This window comes from Rhinatrema bivittatum, chromosome 6 (genome assembly GCF_901001135.1).
Source record: "Rhinatrema bivittatum chromosome 6, aRhiBiv1.1, whole genome shotgun sequence".
Taxonomy (NCBI): domain Eukaryota; kingdom Metazoa; phylum Chordata; class Amphibia; order Gymnophiona; family Rhinatrematidae; genus Rhinatrema; species Rhinatrema bivittatum.
Genome location: NC_042620.1, coordinates 277,042,887 through 277,067,964, shown reverse-complemented (window position 1 = coordinate 277,067,964; position 25,078 = coordinate 277,042,887). Strand labels below are relative to the sequence as shown.

General features: G+C 47.3%; 1 protein-coding gene across 3 annotated transcripts in view; it reads left to right on the top strand.

Moving 5' to 3' along the window:
* Positions 1-25,078, top strand: part of KIF4A (kinesin family member 4A) — a 265,297-nt gene that overhangs the window by 115,560 nt on the left and 124,659 nt on the right. The window lies entirely within an intron of this gene.

Sequence of the window (25,078 nt, the reverse complement as noted above, 5' to 3'; positions counted from 1 at the left end):
ATTTGGCTGAAGCGGAGAACGGCTTAGCGGAGACTCTGAGTTACACTTAAGACCCTACAAGTGGTCATTTTACCAGAGGGTAGTGAACTGGATCTTCCACCTTTTGAGGAAACTTGGACATGGACTTGTTCACATCCCCCTACAACAGGAAGGTGACTCAGTTCTGCTCCCTGTACAGGTTAGACATCAAACCAGCCTTGGACACCTTTGCCTGCCATTGGGGCAAGGATTTTCTGTACACGTACTCTCTCTCTCTCTCTCTCTCTCTCTCTCTCTCTCTCTCTCGGTCTCAGGTCCTGGTGGCTTCTTGAAAGTCTTCCACTAGGAAGGTGCTATTGGCTAAAGTGGAGGAGGTTTTCCATGTGGTGTGAGCAAAAAACCCTAGATTTTCTCCTCCATACTAAAACTGCTTGATTTCTTTCTGCACCTATCAGAGGCTGGCTTAAAAACCAACTCTGTTAGGGTTTACCTGAGTGCTATTGGAGCATACCTTCAAGGTATAGATGGTACACCTATCTCTGTACAGCCCATAGTTGTCCGCTTCATGTGGGGCCTGCTTCAGCTGAAGCCTCCCCTAAGGCCGCCTGCTGTGTCGTGGGATGTCAACATGGTGCTCACTCAGCTGATAGCTGCTTTTGAGCCTCCTCACACCTGTAACCTGAAATACCTGCCCTGGAATGTCATTTTTGGTGGCAGTCAGCAAGCTCCAGGCCTCAGGGTGTGGTACACAAGACCAGCCTGTCATGATAAAACTTAGTATAAGGTGGATAAGTCACTAAGTTCCTGTTTAAGGTGGTGATGGATTGCCAACATTTTTTTCTAGGCCTCATTTGCAGCAAGACAAACGAGCACTGCACAGTTAGGATTGCAAGAGTCTTAGCCTTCTACTTGGAATGGACAGAAGCCCCATACAACTTTTCTTTTCTTTTGTTACGAATAGGATGGGAGTTGCTGTTGCCAAACAAACACTATCCAATTGGCTAGCATATTGCACCTCCTATTAGTCCCAGGTGGGACTGCATCTTGGGAGATCATGTCATGGCTCATTTTGACAGCCATGCAACGTCTGTGGTCCACTTGCAAGCAGTTCCCATGGAGGAGATCTGCAAAGCTGTGACTAAGTTCCCTCCATACATTCCTATCACACTACTATTTGGATAGAATTGGCTGATGTGACAGTAGGGTTTGGCTAGTCTGTCCTCCGGACCTGTTTGAGGTGTAGAACCCAAATCTCCCTACCTAGGTCCTGTTTGGATTTAGGCTGTCTCCCCCCTCTGTTACCAATAGCACTGTGGTGGTTGTGCTTGTTGGTCCCCGTTTTTTCTTTGGGAAGTAGCCTGTAGCTAGGTATTCACCCATGTGTGAGGACTACCATTCTGCTTGCCTTAGAAAGAGTTGCTTAGCTGTAACAGGTGATCTCCTAGGACAGTAGGATGTTAGACCTCAAGAAACCTGCCCTCCATTCCATGGATTTGGGTTTCTCCTATGATTTGTTTTTGTTTTTATCGTAATTGTATGAGACTGAAGAGGGGACCCCGTGTGGATGCTTGGATTGGGGCATGCTGGGCGTGCTCAGTGTGCTTAGTCAAAGTTCCAGAAACTGACATAAGTTTTCCGTGCCATCAGATGTCCTAGAACACCACCAGTTTTCTATGTATTAGCTGTATCATGGACTGAGGGACTCTGCCTAGGGGGCAGGGTGATGACTACAGCTACACATGTTCAGTAGGGCATGACTGAAAGTTCTAGATTCTTTGAGATCTAAGTTCCGTGCCGGGCTCCATCCAATGTCACCCATGTGTTACGACTAACATCCTGCTGTCCTCGTGTTACAGGTAAGCAACTCTGCTAAATCAGATATTCTTAAATAGAATATATATTTTACAGGAGGAAAGTATATTGATCAAGTTATGTCATAGATACAGAAAGATAAGATTTCTTACCATATGAGTTTCTTTACCATGGTCCTGGGCATGCCATACTTTCCAATGTATGGTAGCCTCGACGACTCAGATTTCATTGTATATATACTTTTATTGTTGACAATTTAGAGTCTGACATGTGAACCTATAATCACATATATTTATGATCATATACAAATCCATGGTTTTAGGTACTGGATTTTTCTCACTAAAGCATCAAAGCTTTAGTGTATATCATTTCAAACTGCAAAAGCAATAGAATCAAAGTTGATATATCTTTTCAATATTTGTATATTGTAATATGCTTTCATGTTTTTATATATAAAGAAGTATTCTTCACTAAAAAGCATTTAATTTCAATATAGGTCAAGTCACATGCTCAAGAGGATTTAACTGTTAAAATTCATGGATCTTAAATACTACAGCATAATGCCTTGCTTTTGAAATATATAATTATAGTTAGAACCATTTATTTCTATATTAAAAGAAAACCTTCTCTTTACATATTTATGATAGGTACATCTATATTTTATAGGGTTTTTATTTTAAAAGCACTAGAGGACCTATTTTTTTTCCTCTGGTCTGCTGCAAATGTAGAGAACTGCCAAACTGAACTGGTTATTAAAGCCAATCTTTCTGCCAATACTGGCCTTTGTTATCTTTCTGGGCTTTCGGCCAACCTGACAGCTGCAATTTGTCAGAACAGTTTCTTAGCACTAGTGACTTTTAATGTTTTTAAACAGGAGCCCAGGGGGTTATTGCCTTGTCTATTAAAAGTAAGGGACTCCTAGACAGTGTCAAAAGGGGCCCATCCCATGTCAGTTAAACAAGGTGAGTGGAGATTCAGTTATCTTTTGTCGGTTTGCCGAGCAGTGAATTGATTCTCCTTACACACTTTCTCCAAGAATCACACTTGGACATTCGGGCCCAGGAGAACTGTTCTTTCTTGTGCAGTGTTGATGGGACTGTCTGCAGCCTCTCGTCCTTTTTCAAGAGTAGTTTTGGTACATCCCACTGGTGTGGATTGGCTGCCTGAGTGCAGAGGAAGGAGAAATTACTACTTGATTTCCTTTCCTTAAAAGGAAGACAGGCCAATCAACAACCCACCCTGGGATGCTTACCTGCTTTTAGTTTATCCCTTATATGCAGACTGTGTTATTTCTTGTTAATTTGCTGAAGTGACATAACCAGCCAATAACATTAACAAATGTTTCCTAGTGTGTAGCCAGATGGACTCAGGACCAAGGGTGTTATGCTCCCCTGCTAGCAGATGGAGACTGTCAGGTTTCAAAGGACAAGCAGGATGGTAGTCCTCACATGTGGGTGACATCATCCAATGAAGCCCGGCACGGAAAACTTTTGTCAAGGTTTCTAGAAACTTTGGCCAGCAGACTGAGCATGCCCAGCCTGCTACTATCCGTGCATCCACGCGAAGTCCCCCTTCAGTCTCTTCTTTTCTGCAGTGTGGTTGCCTCCTAAGGAGATCGTGGCAATTTCGATCCACGACATTTTTAAAGACCTCCTTCGCATGTGGGAGCACCCTATTTCCGTCTCCCTAGTAAACAAAGGCCAATGCCATCTTCTTGGTGCAACAGGCCATGGGGTTCAAAAGGAGGCAGCTCCCCCACCAGCCAGTGGTGGTAGAGTCCGCCCTTAAGGCCCGGCGTTCCCACACTCATGCTTCCGCTCCTCTAGGACATGAGCATAGGGAGCTTGATGCCATAGGGAGAGAGGTTTTCCAGGGCGCCATGCTGGTTGCCCGCATTGCGGCTTACCAACTTTCCATGACTTAATATAACCACTATCTCTGGAAGTGAGTCCAAGGTTTTGCGGAGGGTCTCCCCCCCAGCAGCAGCAGGAAGTGCTTGCCTCCATTGCCTCGCTGGGTCTGGAAGCAGGGAAACACAAGCTGTGCTCCACCAACAATGTTTTTGAAACTGCAGCACGCTTTGTCTGGCGCAGATGCCTACGGCGGCTGATGGCATGGCTCAGGGCCTCAGACCTCTGGCTGGAAGTCCAGGATAGGCTTGCCAATCTCCCCTGTACAGGTGAGAACCTGTTTGAAGACAAGGTCCAGGACGCAATGGCACAGCTGAAGGACCATGACACCCTCGAGCAGCTGTCTGCTAATCCCTCAGAAGGGCTATCCTCAGCCTGGAAATCCTCCAGGCCCAGCTCTCGTAAGCCCTTCTACCGGCAGAGAAAATATTACCCTCTGGCTGCTTGGACTTGCATGCCCCGGACCAGTTCTAGGGGTCACCCCTGCCAATAGTGGGCCCCCAGACCTCAACTGGCCCCCCAGCAAACCCTGGCCACAGCTTTTGACTGGCTGCGAGGGAGCAAAAGTCAGTTGGCAGTTCCGGCAACCAATTCACAAGTCTGCGGCAGGCTTCTCAGCTTCACCAGGTGCTGGGAGGAGATCACGTCTGACTGCTGGATTCTTTCCATCATACGCCAGGAGTGTACTGCTTGTGCTTCAGCTGGCTTCCAAAGACCTTTCCTCCATGACCATCGTGCAGTTCATCTGCCCACTTGATCATTCTTCAACAAGAACTCTCCATCCTTATAGCAGGTGCAGTGGAACAGGTCCCTTGTAAACAGCGGGTCCAGGGATTCTATTTGAAGTATTTCTTCATCCCAAAAAGGAAAGGCAGCTTACGCCCCATCCTCGACCTCAGGGCGTTGAACAAATTTCTCGTAAGAGTAAAATTCAAGATCATCTCTCTGGATACACTGATCCCCCCTCTAATGAAGAGGGAACTGGCTTTGCTCTCTTGACCTGTTCGCCTCCCCTCTCAATCACAAAGTGAGCAAGTTCTGTTTCCTAGTAGCGGGGAACAGCCATCTGGCCCACAATGCCTTCTCCCTTCACTGGGGGCAAGGCCTCCTGTATGCATACCCACCTCTCCTGCTCCTATCGAAGACCCTGTCAAAACTTCAGGAGGACAGGGGAAACATAATCCTCGTGGCACCCTCCTAGCCTCATCAGGTTTGGTTTCCACTCCTACGGGACCTGTTGGTGGGTGCATCCATTTCTTTGGGGACGGCATCTGACCTCATAACACAGAACCAGGGCACCCTATGCCACCCGAATCTCCAAACACTAGCCCTCACAGCTTGGATGTTGAGCACCTAATCCTCCAGCTATTACAGCTCTCGGACTGTTTCCCAGGTCCTGATCGAGTCTCGGAAACCTTCGACTAGAAAGACCTACCATTTCCAAGTGGAAACATTTCTCCATCTGGTGCAGAGGGCATAGGTTGGACCCCTTCTCCTGCCCTCTTCCCCAGCTGCTGGACTACCTGTGGCACCTGTCTGATTCTGGGATACAGACCAGTTCTGTCAGAGTACCCAGGGGAATGTGCTCTCCATGCCCTGGACTGTAAGCGGGCACTGGCCTTTTACCTAGACTGCACAGGCAGTCCACCCAACTCTTTGTGTCTTTTGACCCCAACAGGCTGGGGGTGGCGGTGGCTAAGCAAATCCTATCGAGCTAGCTACTGGATTGCATTGTGTTCTGCTTTGAGCAGGCAGGCCTCCAACTGGCCAGCAGAGTGAAGGCTCACTCCGTGCGGGCCATGGCATCGTTGGTGGCCCATATGCGTATGGTCCACGTCACTGAAATTTACCTTGCTGCGATGACTTCTCTCCACATGTTCGCAGGTCACTAATGCCTTGACAGGGATAGCCGCCAGGACAGTGCGTTTAGTCAGTCCATCCTGCACAACCTGAACCCTATTCTCTACTCATGCTCCTTATGGGAACAGACCGCCCCTTGTTTTTCCCACAGAGCCACAGTTGTGTTGTGCCTGTTGGCACCTTGTTCAGCTGCTGTTGGTCCCTCTGGAATGGGGCAGTCTGGAGCTCTGTACTCACCCACATGTGAGGACTACCATCCTGCTTGTCCTAGGAGAAAGCGCAGTTGCTTACCTGTAACAGGTGTTCTCCTAGGACAGCAGGATGTTAGTCCTCAGGAATCCTGCCTACTTCTCCACGATGTTGGGTTCATCTTCTGTTTGTTTTATTTTTTCACTCGTCAGCATTGCTATGTTACAAGACTGAAGGGGGACCTCGCGTGGACATGCGGATAGTGGCAGGCTGGGCATGCTTAGTCTGCTTGCCAAAGTTCCTAGAAACTTTGACACAAGTTTTCCGTGCTGGGCTCCATGGCATGATGTCACCACCATGTGAGGACTAACATCCTGTTGTCCTAGGAGAATACCTCTTACAGGTAAGCAACTGTGCTATCCCTCAGATGTGAGCCTTGGTCTGGTAACCTGTTCCCGGTGTGGATTTTACAGCTGAAACAGCTGATAGGCAGTGGGTACAGGAAGCTGATCATGGCGGTGATGGCCAATGCCCTTTCCCCTTGCATCCAGAGACAGTCTCTGTACTTAGCCGGTAAGTGCTGAGCCCAGGTAAGTTTAAAAAAAAAAAATTTCCCAATCAGACTTTGGAGGGTTTTTTAATTTAAATTTTTATTGGCAATAGCACTAACAAAGTCATGTCAACAATGAACAGAGTAATTGTACATAAACAAGCTTCAATAAACCTTACACAAAATACAGAATTGCCTTTGTTTTTATGTTCATGCCCCCCCCCTTGATGTATAAGTGTACATTTTTAGGTATCATAAACCATAATGGCCAGAAGAGCCATGAAGGCAATTGAATCCCAGCACCTTCACAGAATTGTCCATCCTTTGTGGGTCCCTCGGACCTCTCAGGCTTATTATCCACCAATATCCCTGGTGCCATTGACACCCCCCCCCGTCTCCGTATTCCAGAACCGCCTCAATCTTTATACTAGTGTAAGAGAGGTTCCCAGATGAGGACATGTCGTGCCACTTTATCATGCTGCTTAGCTCTAATATAGTACCAATAATGCATATGCCATAGTCTGTTTATAACAGATATCGCCGCTGGCAACCAATCCTTTCGCCAATGGGCTGCCAATTCCTGACGTGCAGCGCTGATCACTTGGTGAATTAGTCCTCACAGTCGATGGCCAAGCTGCCGGATAATCGGATAGCAAATAGATCGGCTGAAGAGAGATTGTAATGTTCAACATTTGTAAGAGCATATTCTGTATCCACTTCCAATATGGTACAATCTTAGGGCATTCCCATCATATATGTAGGAGAGTGCCTACTTGATTGCACTGCCTCCAGCAAGTAGACCTCTGGGTGGGATAAATTTTATGTAATTTGGATGGGGTGAGGTACCAACGAGACAGCAATTTATAGTTGGTTTCCTTAATGCTAGCAGAAATGGATCGTTGAGTAAGGTTAAGAAAGCATTGCTTCCATTGTGTAGTGGTCCATAGTTTTAAGTCCTGTATCCATTCAGACTGGTAATGGGTCAAAGCCTTGTGTGTCCTAGTCAGCCATACATAAATATTGGAACTGGTTCCTTTCATGCTTGCTTGGGTGAAACACAGATTCTCAAAATCAGTCCTCATCCTGGTCACGTCTTCCTTAATGTATGAGCCCTGGAGACGGTGGCGCAATTGTAGATAATGATGATATTCCTTGGCAGGCAAACCATATTGTCGTAAGTCCGCAAAAGGGATGATATGTGAGTCCTGTAATAGCTGCCTGTAACACCAGATCCCCCATTTACTCCACATGAAATGCAAGGTTCCCCCTTGATTAACCAAATACCCGTCTTTTTATAAACCAATTGGTATCAGTGGCGTTACTAACCCCTTCCCAGACAGGAAAATTCGACACTTGTGCCAAGTCTTCAGGGTGACCAGTGTAAAGGGGTTACCCATTTCCCTCTCTTTATATTTCAGCGGGAGCCCCCATACTCTTTCATACATGGAAGCCCTGCTTCCTGTTGATTGTTCTATAAGTACCCATTGTTTTGGAGTTTGACCCGCGGACCATTCTGGAAGCACCCGTTGGTGGGCTGCTTGGTAATATTTAAAGTTAGGAACAGCTAGCCCCCCCCCTCCTCTCTAGCTTTGTAAAGGACCTGCCTGGCAATTCGCGGTGGTCTCCTTCGCCATATAAAATGGAATACCCTGGCATGTAAAGTTTGCAAAAATTTGGTTGGCAGTTCTATTGGAAGTGTCTGAAATAGATATAGCCACAGCGGCAATACATTCATTTTTATAGCTGCCACTCTCCCCACCCAGGAAAGCATACAAGGGCACCAGATCTCTAGATCTCTAGCTGTTTGTGCCATCAGGGGTATGTAAAGAGTTGCCTCCAATCTGCACTTAGGTTGATACCCAGATATTTAAATCTGTGAGTTGTCCATTTAAAGGGAAAGTGGTCCTTAAGACAAATCTGTGTATTTGTAAGCGAGACATTCAGGATCTCCATCTTTGTCATGTTAACTTTAAAACCCGATATGGAGCTGAACCTGTCCAGTTCCTGGACCAAGATTGGTAAAGTAAGTTGGGGGTATGCAACCGTAAACAGGATATCATCTGCAAATAGTGATATTTTATATTGGGCATCCCCACTGTCAATCCCTTTAATATCCCCATTTTGTCTGATTGTAGCCGCTAGAGGCTCCATAAACAGAGCAAATAAAAGTGGGGATAGAGGGCAACCATGTCTGGTGCACCGTCCCAATTCAAATATGGGAGAGTAAGAACCATTGACTTTTATACAGGCCTTGGGAGAGGAGTACATAGCTGCTATCCATGTCTTAAAGTTATCCCCCAGGCCAGCCTTTCTCAATACACTAAACAAAAATCCCCAGTGGACCCGATCGAACACTTTCTCTGCATCCACCGCCATTAAAACAGAGAGGATCTGATGTACTCGAGCTGTCCACATCAAATTAACCACCTTTCGTATGTTATCCCCTGCTTGTCTACCTGGTATAAACTCAGATTGGTCCGGATGTATAAGTATTGGCAAAACCATATTTAATCTACGTGCCAGGACTTTTGCCAAGATTTTTAAATCCAGGTTAAAGAGATATGGGTCTATACGATCCACAAAGCGACTTATCCTTTCCCAGTTTAGGTAACACAGTAATACCTGCTAGTTCCATAGTTAAGGGCAACGATGGATTGCAGAGAAGGTCATTATATACCAATTGTAAGTATGGAATAAGAAGTTCCTTAAATTTTTAATAAGAGACCAGTAAAGCCATCCAAGCCCAGGGCTTTATAAGGCTTAAGGGTAGAGATAGCATCTGAAATCTCCCCTTTGGTTATAGGTTTATCTAATATTTTTGACTAGTCTTCACTCAAGGACGGCATTGTTATCCCTTGAAGATGTGCATCAATTTCCCCAGCCTGTATGGGAAGCTCGTCTGTATATAATTCCTTATAAAATTGGGCAAATCTAGTCCAGATGCGTGTATTATCCAGAATTTATTTATTTATTTTTAATTTTTATATACCGAAGTTCTTGTGGGAATTACAAATCACTCCGGTTTACATAAAACGATGAACTGCCCAACAGCGGATGGGGGCTTTACATAGAACTGTAGAACATAAGGAACAATAAAACCGGATATATATATATATATATATATATATATTTGCCCAAGGGATCCTTAACTTTTAGAATAGTGTTCTACGCTATTTGCTGCTTTAATTGTCTCGCCAGAAGCTTACCCGGCTATTGCCTTCTAAAAAGTAGGTGCCCCTAGCTTTATCTAGCTTATCTATTATTTCCCCATCCAGTATAAGTAGCTCATTTCGCTTTTTATCCAAGTCCCGAAGAGTATGCCTTCCCCCATATGTTTTATGTTTCTGTTCCAGCTGACCAATATCTTTAATCAGCTCCATACGGGACCTCCTGGACTCTTTTAGGCCTGCTGCTGCCGTAGCAATAAACTTTCCTCTGACTGCCTTAAAACAATCCCACAATGTCCCAGGTGCAACTTCACCATTATTAAGAGAAAAATATTCTATAATACCTGCCCGTATGGAATCACATACCTGAGAATCCGTGAGTAGAGTGTTTAATCGCCAATATTTAACCTCTGGTTCATCCTTCAAGATACAAAAGGAGCCATGAAGTGTTGTGTGGTCAGACCACGTTATATGTCCTATCTTGGAGTCTTGACATCCCACATACCAAAGTTTACTACCTAGCCACATATCTATACGGGAGTAAAACCCATGGACTCTGGGGAAAAAAAACTAATAGTCCCTGTCTTTTGGATGTTGTAAATGCCAAATGTCCAACAGGCCCCAATGCTCCATCGGGATTTTTAGCCTAGCTCTATGCCCTTTAGGCCCCCCTCCAGACCAATTACTGTGATGCAGCTGGGGATTGAAGATGGTATTAAAATCGCCTCCCATTAATAAAGGCCCCTGAATAAAATCGCTTAGATTGGTCTATTTGGGTAAAACATGCACCCTGATTCTGGATAGGTGCATAGACATTAAGTAGTGTGACAAGTACATTATCTATTTTGACCACCAAGGCTATATATCTACCCTTCCTATCTTTTCTGCTGTCCATGATCTCCACTCTTAACTCTTTAGCAAACAGAATTCCTACCCCGCATGTATTTTTTTCCTCACAATTAGAAGCCAAAAAGATCTGAGAGTAAGCTTTATCTCTTAAAAGCCGCTCATCCGGAGGAGGAGGTGAGAGGAAGCTCTGAGGGGCTGCAGTTACTTTTTGCAGTGATTTCTTCTGATTCTAACAGCCCTACCTGAGTTCGCGAAGCTCCTTCCTGGATCGCTGACGTCAACGGAGGCGGGACTTCCGGGACTAATAAAATCGGACGCCCTGTGGCGCGTCGACGGCGGGTCGCCAAAGCCGCGCGTGCCAAAGGGGCGCACGGCTTTGCCCAGGAAAATGCCAGGAAAATTACCTTGTCTGGTAAAGCTTTTGTGAATATTTGGACATTAAAAGTGAGTACCAATAGAGCTACCCTCCCTCTTATTCCTCCAATTCATGAAGTTATAAATATTCAAATTGAGTATTGGGTTAGGAAGGTACAAAGGGGAGTTCACTCTCTCTAGCTTATAAATGCCTCATACTAAACGCAAGGCCAAAATCAGGGAGATGCAGACATTATCCCCTGTATCTTTGGCCATGCAATCTCGGATACCTTCCTTTTTTGCCCCTTCAGCAGGAATGGAACCGGTGAGACAGGTCGCTGGAAGTGACATTGAGCAAGTGTCATCTTCCCTGACCGAAACTTCAATTCCCTGTACGTACCAGGATCAGTCCAGACTGCTGGGTTATGCCTCCCGTCCAGCAGATGGAGTCAGAGAGAAACTGAAAAGGCACCACTGATATACCCTGGTGCGCCCCCTGCGATCCTTCAGTATATCTCTGACTCCAGCAGATGAGAGAGCATAACCTTGCGGTCCTGATCTCCTGTAAATTGAATGGTGAAGGGGTTTTCCTTATCAGGTTTGACTTAGTATATAGGAGAAATCCTGTGACTGGATCAAGGTAATACTTTGTACCTAATTTGGTACTGCTAATAGGAGCCGTAGCAGGCAAGGCAGGGCACTGCCCTACAGCCTTTTACCGGGGTTTATTTCAGCCCTACCCAGTGAGAGGAGGGGAGAATTAATCGGTGGGCCGGTCACTCTCCCTCTCCGCCTCCTGAGAAGTTTAATTCCTCGGAGAAAAAGTTTAGCCGGGTGCACTACACCCCCTATCGGCTCCACTAACAACTTGTTTGTGAGGTAGTTTTCTTAGCTGCCGGTGGCAGCGCTATCAATATTAAAAAAAAAAAAAAAAAAAAAAAAAAAAGAGGTAATTTGGTCCCAGCCTGCTTTACTCACTGTGGTTTCCGGAAGGGGTGGCTTGTCACCCAGCCCTTTTTCGCGCCGTTTTTTTTTTTTGGTTTTCTTAAAAAAAAAAAAAATGCCCCGAGGAACCGTTTGTACGGCATGTGGGGATCCCGGCCGCCGGCTCTCCCGCGAGGGCCTTTGCTCCCGGTGTCTTCCCGGGGGTGAGGGCTCCTCGCGGGGGCCAGCCGCGGCCGGGGGCTCCCCTTCCCCTCAGCTTGGTGCACGGGCAGCGTCGGGCAAATCTCGGCAGTCCTCGCTGCCGATACCGATGGTGGCGGCCATTTTGGAAAATTTGGCGGCCATTTTGAATGAGCTCGATGGCGACGCGATTTCGTCAGAAGAGGGGGAGGACCTCCCCCCTCTGTCCCCGCCGGACCTTAGCCCCCGCGGGCCAGATTTGCCACCTGGGGGAGCAAAAGGAGGTTCTTTGAAAAGACCTCATCCCTTTACCTCACAATTTGTTCTTTTGCTCCATAAGGCGTATATGGAAGCCGAAACGGAATGGGAACAGGGTAATTCTGGCCCAGCTAAACAGGGGAGAATTTCTACTGGTCTCTTTGGCTTGGGGGATCCAGCTCCGGCTCCTCCTAAACCTCCGCAGCAGGCTACTCCGGCTCCTTCGGCTCCAAAACCGCCACAGCCTGCAGCTCCGGTTCCCCTTTCACAAAATCCGTCCACCCCGGATCCTGATACGGATGTGGGGGGTACGGACCCGGTTGACCCGGTTGAGGGAGATGATCCTCAGATTCTCCGGTTATTTCATAAGGAGGAATTGGATCCTTTGATTACTCATGTTCTTAGGGAACTAAAGATTCCAGTACCCCAGATAGACGCAAATTCCCAGCCAGGGGATTTTGAATTAGATGGGCTCCGCACACCCGCGCATGCTTTTCCTTTTCACAATAAACTGTTTCAGCTTGTATCCCGGGAATGGGATAATCCGGAGGCAACTCTTAGAGTCAGCCAGGCTATGGATAAGCTTTACCCTCTCCCTGCTGATTCCTTGGAGCTCCTTAAGGTGCCAAGGGTGGATTCGGCGGTCACGGCCATGGCAAAACATACCACCATTCCCGTAACAGGGGGTACGGCCCTTAGGGATCTTCAAGATCGGAAGTTGGAGACGTTGCTTAAACGCATCTTTGAGGTTTCAGCCTTGGGAGTACGGGCGGCCGTTTGCAGTTGCATGGTACAAAGGGCTACCCTTCGCTGGGTACAACAGATGTTGACATCTCAGGATCTGCCTCCGGATGAAGCAGAGCAGGCAAACCGCATAGAATCTGCGGTGGCTTACGCCGCAGATGCCTTCTATGACCTCCTCCGCACTTCGGCCCGGTCTATGTCTTCGGCAGTGTCGGCACGGAGGTTACTCTGGCTGCGTCACTGGGCAGCAGATTCTTCCTCCAAGGCCCAACTCTGTTCTTTTCCTTTTCGGGGAAAACTATTATTTGGCACCGAGTTAGAAGACCTTATCCGGTCTTTGGGGGAGAATAAGGTGTTCAAGTTGCCAGAGGACAGGCCTAGATTTTTTCGCCCTTCGGGTACCTTCCGCAGACGATTTCGCGGGCAGCGACGTTTTCGATCGGGGAGGGGTTCCTCTTTTGCTACAAGGCAGCCATCTACGCGCTCCCAGTCATGGACTCCTTCCTTTTGTGGTAGAAGGCCGGCACGCGCAGGGGCGTCTCATACCTTCGCCTCCTCTAAAGCGGCTCAATGAAGGGACGCCGGCCCATTCCTCCGTCCCGGAGGTCGGAGGACGACTCTCTTACTTTCGGGAGGAATGGGCCACAATTACCACGGACCAATGGGTCCTCGACATTATATCTCACGGATACGCCTTAGATTTTGCAAAACCCCTGCGCGATTTGTTCCTAATCTCTCCCAGCGGTTCTCTGGTAAAGCAACAACAAATTGCTCAGACCCTGGAGCGGTTACAGGAGCTGGGAGCAATAGTGCCAGTGCCGCCCGCCGAACGCACAGGCCATTATTCCATCTATTTCATCGTTCCCAAAAAGGAGGGCACGTTCCGGCCGATTCTGGATCTCAAACGGGTCAACAGGGCTTTGCGCATACTGCGGTTTCGGATGGAGACCCTGCGCTCGGTCATCGCCGCGGTACACAAAGGCGAGTATTTGGCTTCCTTAGATCTCACGGAGGCTTACTTGCACATAGGGATCCAAGAGTTCCATCAAAGATTTCTGCGCTTTATGGTCCTGGGATCTCATTTCCAGTTCTGCGCTCTTCCGTTCGGTCTGGCGACAGCTCCGAGAGTGTTCACCAAGGTAATGGTGGTCGTGGCGGCGAGTCTTCGGAGAGACGGAGTGTTGGTACACCCTTATTTGGACGACCGGCTCATTCGGGCAAAATCGCGCCGTCTCTGCGAAGACGCAATTCAGGCGGTTCTCCATCGGCTCCACTCCTTGGGTTGGGTAGTCAATTACCCCAAGAGCCATCTGATTCCCTCCCAGAATTTGGAGTTTCTGGGCGCCTCGTTCGATACCAAAGTGGGGAAGGTTTTCCTGCCACAGGCAAGGATGGAGCGGCTGATGGCGCACGTTCGCAGTCTCCTCGCCCTTCCCTTGCCAGTGGTATGGGATTACTTACAGGTCCTTGGATATATGGCGTCCACTCTGGATTTGGTTCCGTGGTCTTTTGCGCATATGCGACCGCTACAGAGGGCCCTTCTGTCTCGTTGGGACCCCAAATCGGAAGAGTTTCAGATACCTTTGCCACTCTTACCCCCAGCAAGGACCAGTCTGCAGTGGTGGTTGGATCCGGTCCACTTGCTCCAAGGTACCGATTTGGAGCCACCCCAATGGATCATTGTCACGACCGATGCCAGTCTGACGGGCTGGGGAGCAGTCTGTCAGTCTCAGTCCGCTCAGGGACGTTGGACGCCTTCTCAGACCAAGTGGTCTATCAATCGTTTGGAAACAAGGGCGGTTCGCCTAGCGCTACAGCATTTTCTGCCTTTGATTCGGGACAGAGCAGTTCGGGTTTTGTCCGACAATGCAACCACGGTAGCGTATATAAATCGGCAAGGCGGTACACGGAGTCTACCGGTGGCGACCGAAGCCAGCCAATTGATGGTGTGGGCAGAGCAGCACCTGTTTCGGATCGCGGCGTCTCACATCGCAGGAATCGACAACGTTCAAGCAGACTATCTCAGCCGGCAACGACTAGATCCGGGAGAGTGGGAACTATCTCCCGAGGCACTCAGACTCATCTGCCGCCGGTGGGGAACTCCACGATTGGACCTCATGGCAACTCGTTTGAATGCCAAGGCAGCTCGCTTCTTCAGTCGCAGAAGGGAACACAGGTCGGAGGGCGTGGACGCGCTAGTTCTTCCCTGGCCCACGCACGTTCTTCTGTATGTGTTTCCACCGTGGCCGTTGGTGGGGAAAATATTGCGGCGTATAGAATCCCACACGGGACCCGTCGTTCTCGTAGCCCCGGAATGGCCAAGGAGGCCGTGGTTCGCCGACTTCATCAATCTAGCGGTGGACGGCCCCTTGCGCCTCGGTCATCTGCCTCGGCTCCTTCGGCAGGGTCCAGTATTTTTCGACCAGGCCGATCGCTTTTGTCTAGCGGCTTGGCTTATGAGAGGCAGCAATTGAGAAAGAAAGGATATTCCGAGTCGGTCATTACTACTCTTCTGCAGGCTCGTAAGCCCTCTACCTCGGTTGCTTATGTCAGGGTATGGAGAGTTTTTGACTCCTGGTGTCAGGGTCTGGAAGTACCGTCGCGGAAGGCTACGGTGTCTCATATTCTGACCTTTTTGCAAGAGGGTCTAAAGAAGGGTTTATCCTATAATTCTCTGCGTGTGCAGGTAGCAGCCCTAGGCTGTTACCGCGGTAAACTTGACGGAATTTCCATTGCCATGCATCCGGATGTTGCACGATTTTTGAAAGGAGTTAAACATTTGCGACCCCCGGTATGACCTATCTGTCCTTCTTGGAGTTTAAATTTGGTTCTCCGGGGTCTTTGTACTTCTCCGTTTGAGCCCCTACGAAGGGCTACTCTCAAGGATCTCACTCTCAAAACTGTTTTTCTCGTCTCTATTTGTTCGGCTCGCCGAATCTCGGAACTTCAGGCGTTGTCTTGTAGGGAACCTTTTCTCCGTATTTCTAATTCGGGGGTTTCTCTACGTACCGTTCCCTCGTTTTTGCCTAAGGTTGTTTCCGCCTTTCACGTCAACCAGACGGTGGACCTACCGGCTTTTGCGGTGGACGGCGCTGAGGCGTCGCGGCAACCGGAACTTCGCAAGTTGGATGTTCGCAGGACGCTCTTGCGGTACCTGGACGTTACCAACCCCTTTCGGTTGTCTGATCATCTGTTTGTCTTGTGGGGTGGTCCAAAGAAAGGGAATAAAGCTTCGAAAGCTACGATAGCACGCTGGTTGAAGGAGGCGATTGTTTCTACTTACATTTCCCAAGGTCGCGCCGTTCCGGAGGGTCTTAAGGCTCATTCTCTGCGCTCCCAGGCGGCGTCTTGGGCAGAGAGTGGTTTTATTTCCTCACAGGAAATTTGCCGAGCGGCTACTTGGAAGACGTTGCACACCTTTGCGAGACATTACCGTTTGGACGTGCGCGCTCCGGTGGACTCCTTTGGCAGTGGTGTGCTTCGTGCGGGACTATCAGGGTCCCACCCCGTTTAGGGCAGCTTGGGTACTTCCCAGCAGTCTGGACTGATCCTGGTACGTACAGGGAAAGGAAAATTAGGACTTACCCGATAATTTTCATTCCTGTAGTACCAAGGATCAGTCCAGACGCCCGCCCATATCAGTGAAGAGTGTAAAGTCCCGCAACTGTTCTTTTTTCGGGTTCCGTTTTTACGGGTACTTGTTCTTGTTTTGTATGGTTGTCTGCAGGGTTTCCTCGTTTTCCACATGTTCATAATTTTCATCTTTATCTTGATCTAGTCACAGAGTTTGCCATAGTTTTCTAATTTTCATACTGCTTTGTTATGGATAATACTGAAGGATCGCAGGGGGCGCACCAGGGTATATCAGTGGTGCCTTTTCAGTTTCTCTCTGACTCCATCTGCTGGACGGGAGGCATAACCCAGCAGTCTGGACTGATCCTTGGTACTACAGGAATGAAAATTATCGGGTAAGTCCTAATTTTCCTGTCCCGGTGCCCCTACCATTCCGCCTCCACCAGTACAAACTTGCTTTCAAGCTGTGGGAATTCAAGACCTTTCTCAGGTAAATGGAGAAGGAACCCTAACCATAACTAGGGAAGCTGAATCAAGAGAACCCGAGACTTATTTGCAGTTGAATAATCCTGCAACAATCACCATGGATACACTCTGGGATGCTATTAAAGCGTTAGAACTTGCGGTGATTAATTTATCTAGAATAACATCAGACTCCAATCAGAGATTTAAAAATATCGAACTATCTATATCTAATTCTGAAGCTAAAAATCAACAACTGGAAAAGCGTCTCGATAAATTGGAAACCTGGCAACAGAAGTTTGCCAGAGCTAAAATAATATACGATAGGAAATTGGAAGCTTTGGAAAATTCTTTTAAATATCTGAATTTACGTATAATAAATTTTCCAAACTGGAAATAATTTCTCCACATGAAATGTTAAAGGAATATTTGGTTGAAATTTTAAAGATACCTGTATCTACTCTTCCTATTTTCTCGAAGGTATATTATGTAAATCCAAAAAATGCTTCTGTACAGGATGCTGGAGAAAGACAGGCGTCTTTAAACTTAACAGATGTATTAGAATCTAATATAGATACAGTAATAACTAGCAGAGCAGTATTACATGTAGCTTTTGCTTTTTCTATAGATAGAGATCTTATATTCAAAGCATATATGAGAAATAGGATGGCCTTTTTTCATGGTGGGAAAATTTGGATGTATCCTGATTTATCGAAGCAATCTCAGGATAGGAGAAAAAGATTCTTAGCATTAAGATCAGAATTAGAAACAAAAGGTGGTAGAATGTTGCTGAAATATCCCTGTAAATGTGAAGTCCAATTTCAGCAACAGAAGTATATCTTCTTTGAGGTTTCACAGTTAAGGGTTTTTCTTGACTCACACCCTCAAGAGTGTGTGTCAGGGGATGTAGAGGTTAGTTAGAGAGAATCCTGCTATAATACTCAATATCAGTTGTTCACCTGGAAGTAGAGTTTCTCTTTCTTTCAGGTATTGTCCTCTAAAATGGCTCTATTAATATTAACTTCATGATTTATTACTTTTATTTACTTTTAGTGAGTACAGGACAGGAATAATGTTTGAAGATACAATATTTAAATAATAAGATTCTATGTATCCCTTACCTGTATTTATGATAATGGATTAATGTTTGTAAATGGAAATGCATAAATAAAAAATTTAAAAAAAATAAAGCCGCTCATCCTTTCGTAGAAGATGTTTCTTGTACAAAATAGACAGAGGCCTTATGCGCCTTCACGTCTTTGAATAACAATTGGCATTTCCTAGGATGATTAAGGCCTTTAACATTAAGAGATACTATACGCAAATCAGCCATTGTTTCTATGAAACATTCTGCCATTTTCTGAGCCCCTCCCCATCTCCGGGATTACAAACTTCACTGCACAGAAGGAAATCCCACTTTTATACACCAGAAACTGTCCCCAATAACCCCCTATGCCCTTCCCCTTCCATCAACAATGAAGTACCCATCCTCACCCTAAGTACAATGGAGCAATGACTTTGTCCCGTGTAGCCTTTGAACATAAACCATATTACAATTTCTGTTTACTAAACTCTAATACATGAAATGCCCCCCAGGTCCATGTGAGAGTCCCATATATAGTCCATTCATCAAAATAAGCAAACTTTCATCCCACAACCAATAAAGACTTCTCCCCCCAAAATCTTCTGTACACACGCTAATCCAGAAATATTGGAGCAGAAAGACATTAGTACCCCACTCTTCTGAAAAAATCCATCCAGCTCAAGATGCTGGAGTTTATTCATCCTTCAGTGTGTCCAGCTCCCTCTTTGGTACTGTCTTGCCTTCTCAATCGCTTCCCTCCTTTACCCATTCGCTGCCATCTGGGTGCTGGGCCATTCCCAGCCTGCTGGCTCCCTTGAGTCTGCAATTTCACCTCGATTCCTTGTCACAGGAATTTCTCTGCACCTTTGGGTGTTTTCGCTGTGCAAGAGGTCCCACTAATGTTAAACAGTAGTCCAAACAGATACAACCATCGGTATCTCACATCTTCTGCCCTCAGGGTGTCAGTAATATTTTTCATCGCCCTACGTTTTTGCAGCGTGACTGCTGACAGATCATTGAATATTTGTATCACCGATCCGCGCCACATAATATTCCCAAGGGAGCGTGCCTTATTCATTATCTGTTCCTTAATTGGGAAATTATGTAAGCATGCGACTACATCCCTAGGTTTATTAAATGGTTTACCCAAGGCCCTATGAGCCCGGTCAATGGCGATGAGCTGCCCATATGGTTGCGGGGACTCAGTGCTTAGTACTGCCTTACATATGTCTTGTACCAGCCCCACATAATCAGTAGTTTCTTCTGTCTCCGGTATTCCTCTAATGCGGATATTGCATCGTCTTTTTTCCAAATCTTCAATTTTGTTAGTCAATTCATCCATAGCTTGTTGAATTGCCTGTATATCTTTAGTATGTTGCGAAATTGCTGTGGCCTGCTCAGCCGTGCTCTGTTCCACCACGTGCATCCGCTTACCAAGCTCCTCTGCTTCGATGCAAAGGGCTCCCATGTTTTCTTTTATTTCCAGTTTTAGGGACTGTATTTCTTTTTCTATCTCTTGGAGCCATGTTTTGAGCTCTTGTCTCGTGGGGCTGGGCTCTTCATTCAGCACGGTCTTGGCCGCTGCCTCCGGTGCAGACCCCAACGCCATGTTGCCTTCTTCCCCTGCTGTCGGCAGATTCGGAGCTGTGGCATTCCCACTGTATGAGAACTTTGATAAATCTTCTGTGCGGCGAGCTGTCATCCGCCTTACCCGTTCAGAGGCCCAAGTTGAAGATCGTCTGGGGGGGCGATTTCGCTCAGTTTTTGCGTTTGAAATAGTCAGCTACATGGAGCTGAGAAATTAAGTGGCCATTCACTAGGAATGACGTCACTTCCTCCCATTGGAGGGGTTTTAAGTAAGACTTCTTCTGGTCTCCTTTCTCAGTATGCTGTATCAACATCATTCCCAATCCGTTGGTGTAAATAGAAGTGGGCATCCAAACGGGTTGAACAGCCCCCAGTGGGCTAGGCCCCACTTCAGGCACACTGTATAGTAGGCTGCATCTGCGCTATATTGTGTGCATTTTTGTGCGCCTTGTATTGCCCTTCATACAGTGTCGGTTCGCACAGTGCATGTCTGCTCTGTGCGAACCACAACTATATTGGCACAGAATTCCTGAAAGCACGGGCTATGCATGTGCCTCGCCACAGCCTGCTTAGGTGACCGAAATCTGTGTGGACAAAAGTCTTTAAGCACGAGCCGGCTGAATACACAGCTGCAGTCTCTTAACCTTTTAGGACGTTCCACAAGTGGGACATTTTTTCATATACTTAATTATTTGCAAATTTTTTTATACCATATTTGGGTCTAGTTAACTAACATGTGTAAAAAGGGGCATCAGGAAATAATTCCTTCAATGAGCAGGATCTAAAAGGTTAATGACTCTGGCAGCTAAGAAACTTAAGCGCCATTCTCTCTGCACTGCTTGTCATATTAAGGCTACACAGTCTGACCTGGATTCTTACTTATGTCAGCACTGTGAAGAGACCCAGGAGAGTTTGCCTGGCTTCTCCCATTCCAAGGACAGGTCAGCCACAACCCTAACCGGAAGTACCCCGGATCTGAGTAATGCTGGTGCTGGGTCTTCCGCGGTAGAGGGAAATTCAGCGGCACCTACTCCAGTACTTCCTGGGCTAGGTATGGACCCAGCTGCCTTCTCTTGGGTGGAATTTTTTTCAAGTCCTTCAAGCTTTTGTACAGGAACAGTCTGCTTCACTTGCCCCTGGCCGGTCTGAACCACAGCAGGAAAGGCTTCCCTGACCCAGCCCTATTGCAGACCTTGAGACATGTATCGACTCACCAAGGGTATCTTTGGCAGGGATCAGGACAGCACAGATGAAGAAGGGGTTAAACATTCTTTGGAAGATTGAGAAATCCCACCGGGTTTAAAACAATTTCAAACTTATGTTTTTTCCATAAAGATGAATTGCCGGCCCTGATTTCCTCGACCCCTGAAGACTCTGGGAGTTTCTGGGGCAGACTCCATGACTGAACCAAAGAAGAATCTCATTCTGGTGTCTCTACAGAAAGCCTCTTGCTATTTTCTGGTACTGGAAGCCATCTAGGAGTTGATTGACCTGGAATGGGATCACCCCTAAAGCGATTTCTAAAGGTGTTGAGCATTAGAAGCTCTATACTTACTGGATCCAGCGGTGAGAGAACACCCGCATTTCCCTAAAGTGGATGCGCTGGTCTGCTCCTTTTCGAAGCGAACGACTATCCCAGTGGAGGGAGTAGCGGCCTTAAAGGATGCGCATGATAGGTGGATGGAGTCTATCCTTAAGCAAGCCTTTGCAACATCAGTGACTTTAGACTCTTTCCTGTTGTGCCCTGGTGGTTTGCTCATGCCTGCTCCTCTCTAGAAAGGTGGATGACTCAGGGGTGTATTCCAGAAATGCTATGGAGCCTGCTGCTGCCTCTTCTAGCTGACACAGTCTCTGACCTAGTCTGTAGCTCGGCCAGAGGAGTGGCCTCAGTGATAGCGGCCAGAAGAAAGCTATGGCTGAGAAATTGGTCAGCAGACACAATCTCTAAGGCAAACCTCACAAAGTTGCCCTTTAAGGGATCTCACCTCTTTGGAAGCGAATTGGAAAAGCTGGGCAGTAGGTCAGGTAAATCTGCAGTGCCCCGGCTACCAGAAGATAAGAGAAAGCAATTACAGCACCCTTCACCTATAAGGGGGTTGATCCAGGGGCTCCCAAAGCTTTCGGCCCTACAGAAACTTGACATTTTTGCCATACCAGCGAAGGAACGAGGATATATAGGGGTCAACTATTCTACCAGCGGTGGGTCGAGATCACATCAGACAAATGTGTACAGGATGTCATACGAGAAGGATACACATTAGTCACAGCACTCCTCGGGACATGTTCATGATGTCTCCTTGCCACTCCCAGCTCAAGAAGCAGGCAGTGAAGTCTACCTTGATAAGGCTCCTCAAACTGAGGGCTATAATTTCAGTACCTGTGCCCAGGAATATACGGGGCGATATTCAATCTTTCATTGTACCCAAGAAGGAGGGTTCTTTTTGCCCCATCGTGGACGTTGAGTGTCAGCCAACACCTATGGGTAATTCATTTCCGCATGGAAACTCTGCACTCCGTGATAATGGCCGTACAACCGGGAGAATTCTTAACCTCCCTGGACCTCTCCGAGGCCTATCTTCATATTCCAATTGGGCAAGAACATAGTTTCCTATGCTTTGCAGTACTGGGCTGCCATTATCAGTTCTGGGCACTGCCCTTCGGCCTTGCCACCGCCCCCAGAACATTTTCCAAGATTATGGTGGTCGTAGTGGTGGCACTAAGGAAGGAGGGAATCCTGGTGCACATGTACTTGGACGATTGGTTGATCCAGGCGAAGTCATTGGAAGAGAGTCTCCGGGTGACCAATAGCATCAAGCACTCCCAATCCTTGGAATATCTGGTTGTGCAGTTCGACACCAAGCAGGGAAAGGTCGTCGTCCTGCCCTCGACCATAAGGAAATTGATATCCCAAGTGAGTTTGTTGATGAACACGATAGTTGCACACCTTGGAGCATATCTTCAGGCCCTCAGTTTCATGGCATCAACCTTGGAGGTGGTACTGTGGGTGAGGGCACACATGCAGCCACATCAATGTTCCCTACTATTGTGTTGAAACCAGCTGACTTGAGAGTATTCAATTCGCCTCCACCTACCAATTGAAGTATGTTCTCTGCTCCAGTGGTGGCTACAGAAAGCTCATCTGGGCAAATGTGTAAGCCTGTCCTTACCGAACTGGCTGCTCCTCAAGACAGACACGAGCCTCCAGTGTTGGGGAGCTCAGCATCAGGAACTGACGGCCCAGGGGGGGCGTTAGACCAAGGAAGAAGTGCTCCGGAACTTAAACCACCTGGAAGTCAGATTGCCATGTCTACAGTTCAGCCACATACTCCAGGATCAGGCGGTCCGCATACTATCTGACAACACAACAACGGTAATCTACATCAACTGCCAGGGGGAACCAAGAGCCAGCAAATGTCACTGGAAATAGATCCCCTTATGGAATGGGTGAAATTAAGTCTACAGATCTTTGCCTTCCACACTGCAGGAAAAGGCAAGGTCAGAGTAGACTTACTAAGCAGGGAGAGTCTGGTTCCAGGAGAATGGGCTTTGGCCAAACCTTCTAGCTGGTGGAAGATCGCTGGGGCCTCCCGTCAATCGACCTGCTGGCCACATCTCATAACGCGAAGGTGCTCCCATTTTTCAGTTGCTGAAGAGATTAGTGGTCCCTGGGGATCAACACCCTAGTTCAGACCTGGCCAGAAGAGGACTTACTATATGCCTTCCCCCCCCTCTGTGGCCCCTGCTGAGTAGGTTAATTCGCAGGATCGAGCACCACAGGGGATTAGTCCTACTAGTAGCTCCAGATTGGCCCAGGCGTCCATGATTTGCAGAGATTCCTGGTGGAGACACCCCCTCCCACCGCACAAGGATCTGCTCCAGCAAGGTCCAGTCCTTCATGAGGATCTGACTCTATTCTGTCTTTCGGTTGGCCCTTGAAAGGGCTTGCTTGATGAAGCGTGTGTATTCGGCGGCAGTAATTACTACCTTGCTTCACGCATGGAAGTTCTCTATGTCCTTAGCTTATGTACGGGACTGGATAGTATTTAAGGCCTGGTACGAGGAACATGGTATTGCCTCTCGGATTGTCAAGATTCCATGTGTTCTGGAAATTTTGAGGACAGCCTGAATAAAGGGTTGGCTCTTAACTCCTTGAAGGTCCAGGTAGCAGCTCTCTCCTGTTTTCAGGACGAGGTGAATGGAAACTGCCTGTCAGCACATCCGGGCATGACCCATTTTCTGAAAGGGGTAAAACACCTCCAGCCACCCCTTAATCTAGTTTTGGAGTTTTTGGCAGGGTCCTCCTTTCGGCCGTTGTACAATCTTTCTTTGCGCTTATTGACATTGAAAAGTGTTCCTAGTGGCAATATGCTTGGCTCGTCACATCTCTGAACTACAGGCATTGTCTTGTCGGGAACCGTTCCTCCGGATAACTCCAGGAGCGTTACAACTTTTGTTCCGTTCCATCCGTCTTGCCCAAGGTAGTCTTGAAGTTTCATTTGAATCAGTCCTTCTCATTGCCATCCCTAGATAGGCACAAGGACATGGAAGAATACTGCCTCCGCCGTTTAAGCATTAGTAGGCTTTTGGAGTGGTATCTAGAAGTTTCAGCACCAGTGCGCAAGATGGACCACTGCTTTGTTCTTCACTGTGGAAGGAGGCAGGGCAAACTAGATTCATGTGCTACCATAGCTCACTGAATCAAGATGGTGGTCTCGGGAGACTGTGTAGAGGTAGGAAAGCCATTATCCTTTCAGGTTAAAGTTCATTCTACTAGGGCTCAGGCAGTATCCTGGGTGGAAGCTAGACTGCTGTCTCCTGTCAACATCTGCCATGCAGTGATGTGATGTCCTCCTTACACACCTTCTCCAGGTTCTGTCACCTGGAAGTTTCAGGCCTGAGAGGACACAGCCTTTGCAAGGGCAGTGCTAACCGGACAGCAGGCAGCCTCCTGCCCGATCGGGAATAGCTTTTGTACATCCCATTGGTCCTGAGTCCATTTGGCTACATGCTAGGAAATGGTGAAATTACTTACCTGATAATTTCATTTTCCTTAGTGTGGACAGATGGACTCAGTATACCGCCCACGGCTGCCCAAGAACATGCCAAGGAATCGTCCATGAAATATCTATTCCAAGAAGTTACAGGGAAGCTGTTGCCTATCCCCTAGATCAGGGCATCTGTAATGTTGCTAGAATTCAGTGCTTGGTTGAGTACAGTTACGATTATCAGTTTTTAATTACGTTTTTAAGTCTTCAATAATATGTCCATAATGGCTTTTGAAGAGAATACTGAAGGGCTGAGGTCACTGCAGGGTGTATTTAAGGTGACGTCAGCTTTGAAACCTGACTGTCTCCATCTGTTAGCAGGGGAGCACATAACCCATTGGTCCTAAGTCCATCTGTCTACACTAAGGCAAACAAAATTATCAAGTAAGCAATTTCTCCATTATTTCTTTAGTCTGAGCTCAGTATTCCCAATTGGTTGAAAGCATGAGTGGTAACTGTTAAGTTGTATTCAAGTATAATCAGTTTGTCCATAGTTTGGCTTTTCCAGAGAATACTGGTGGGCTGATGTT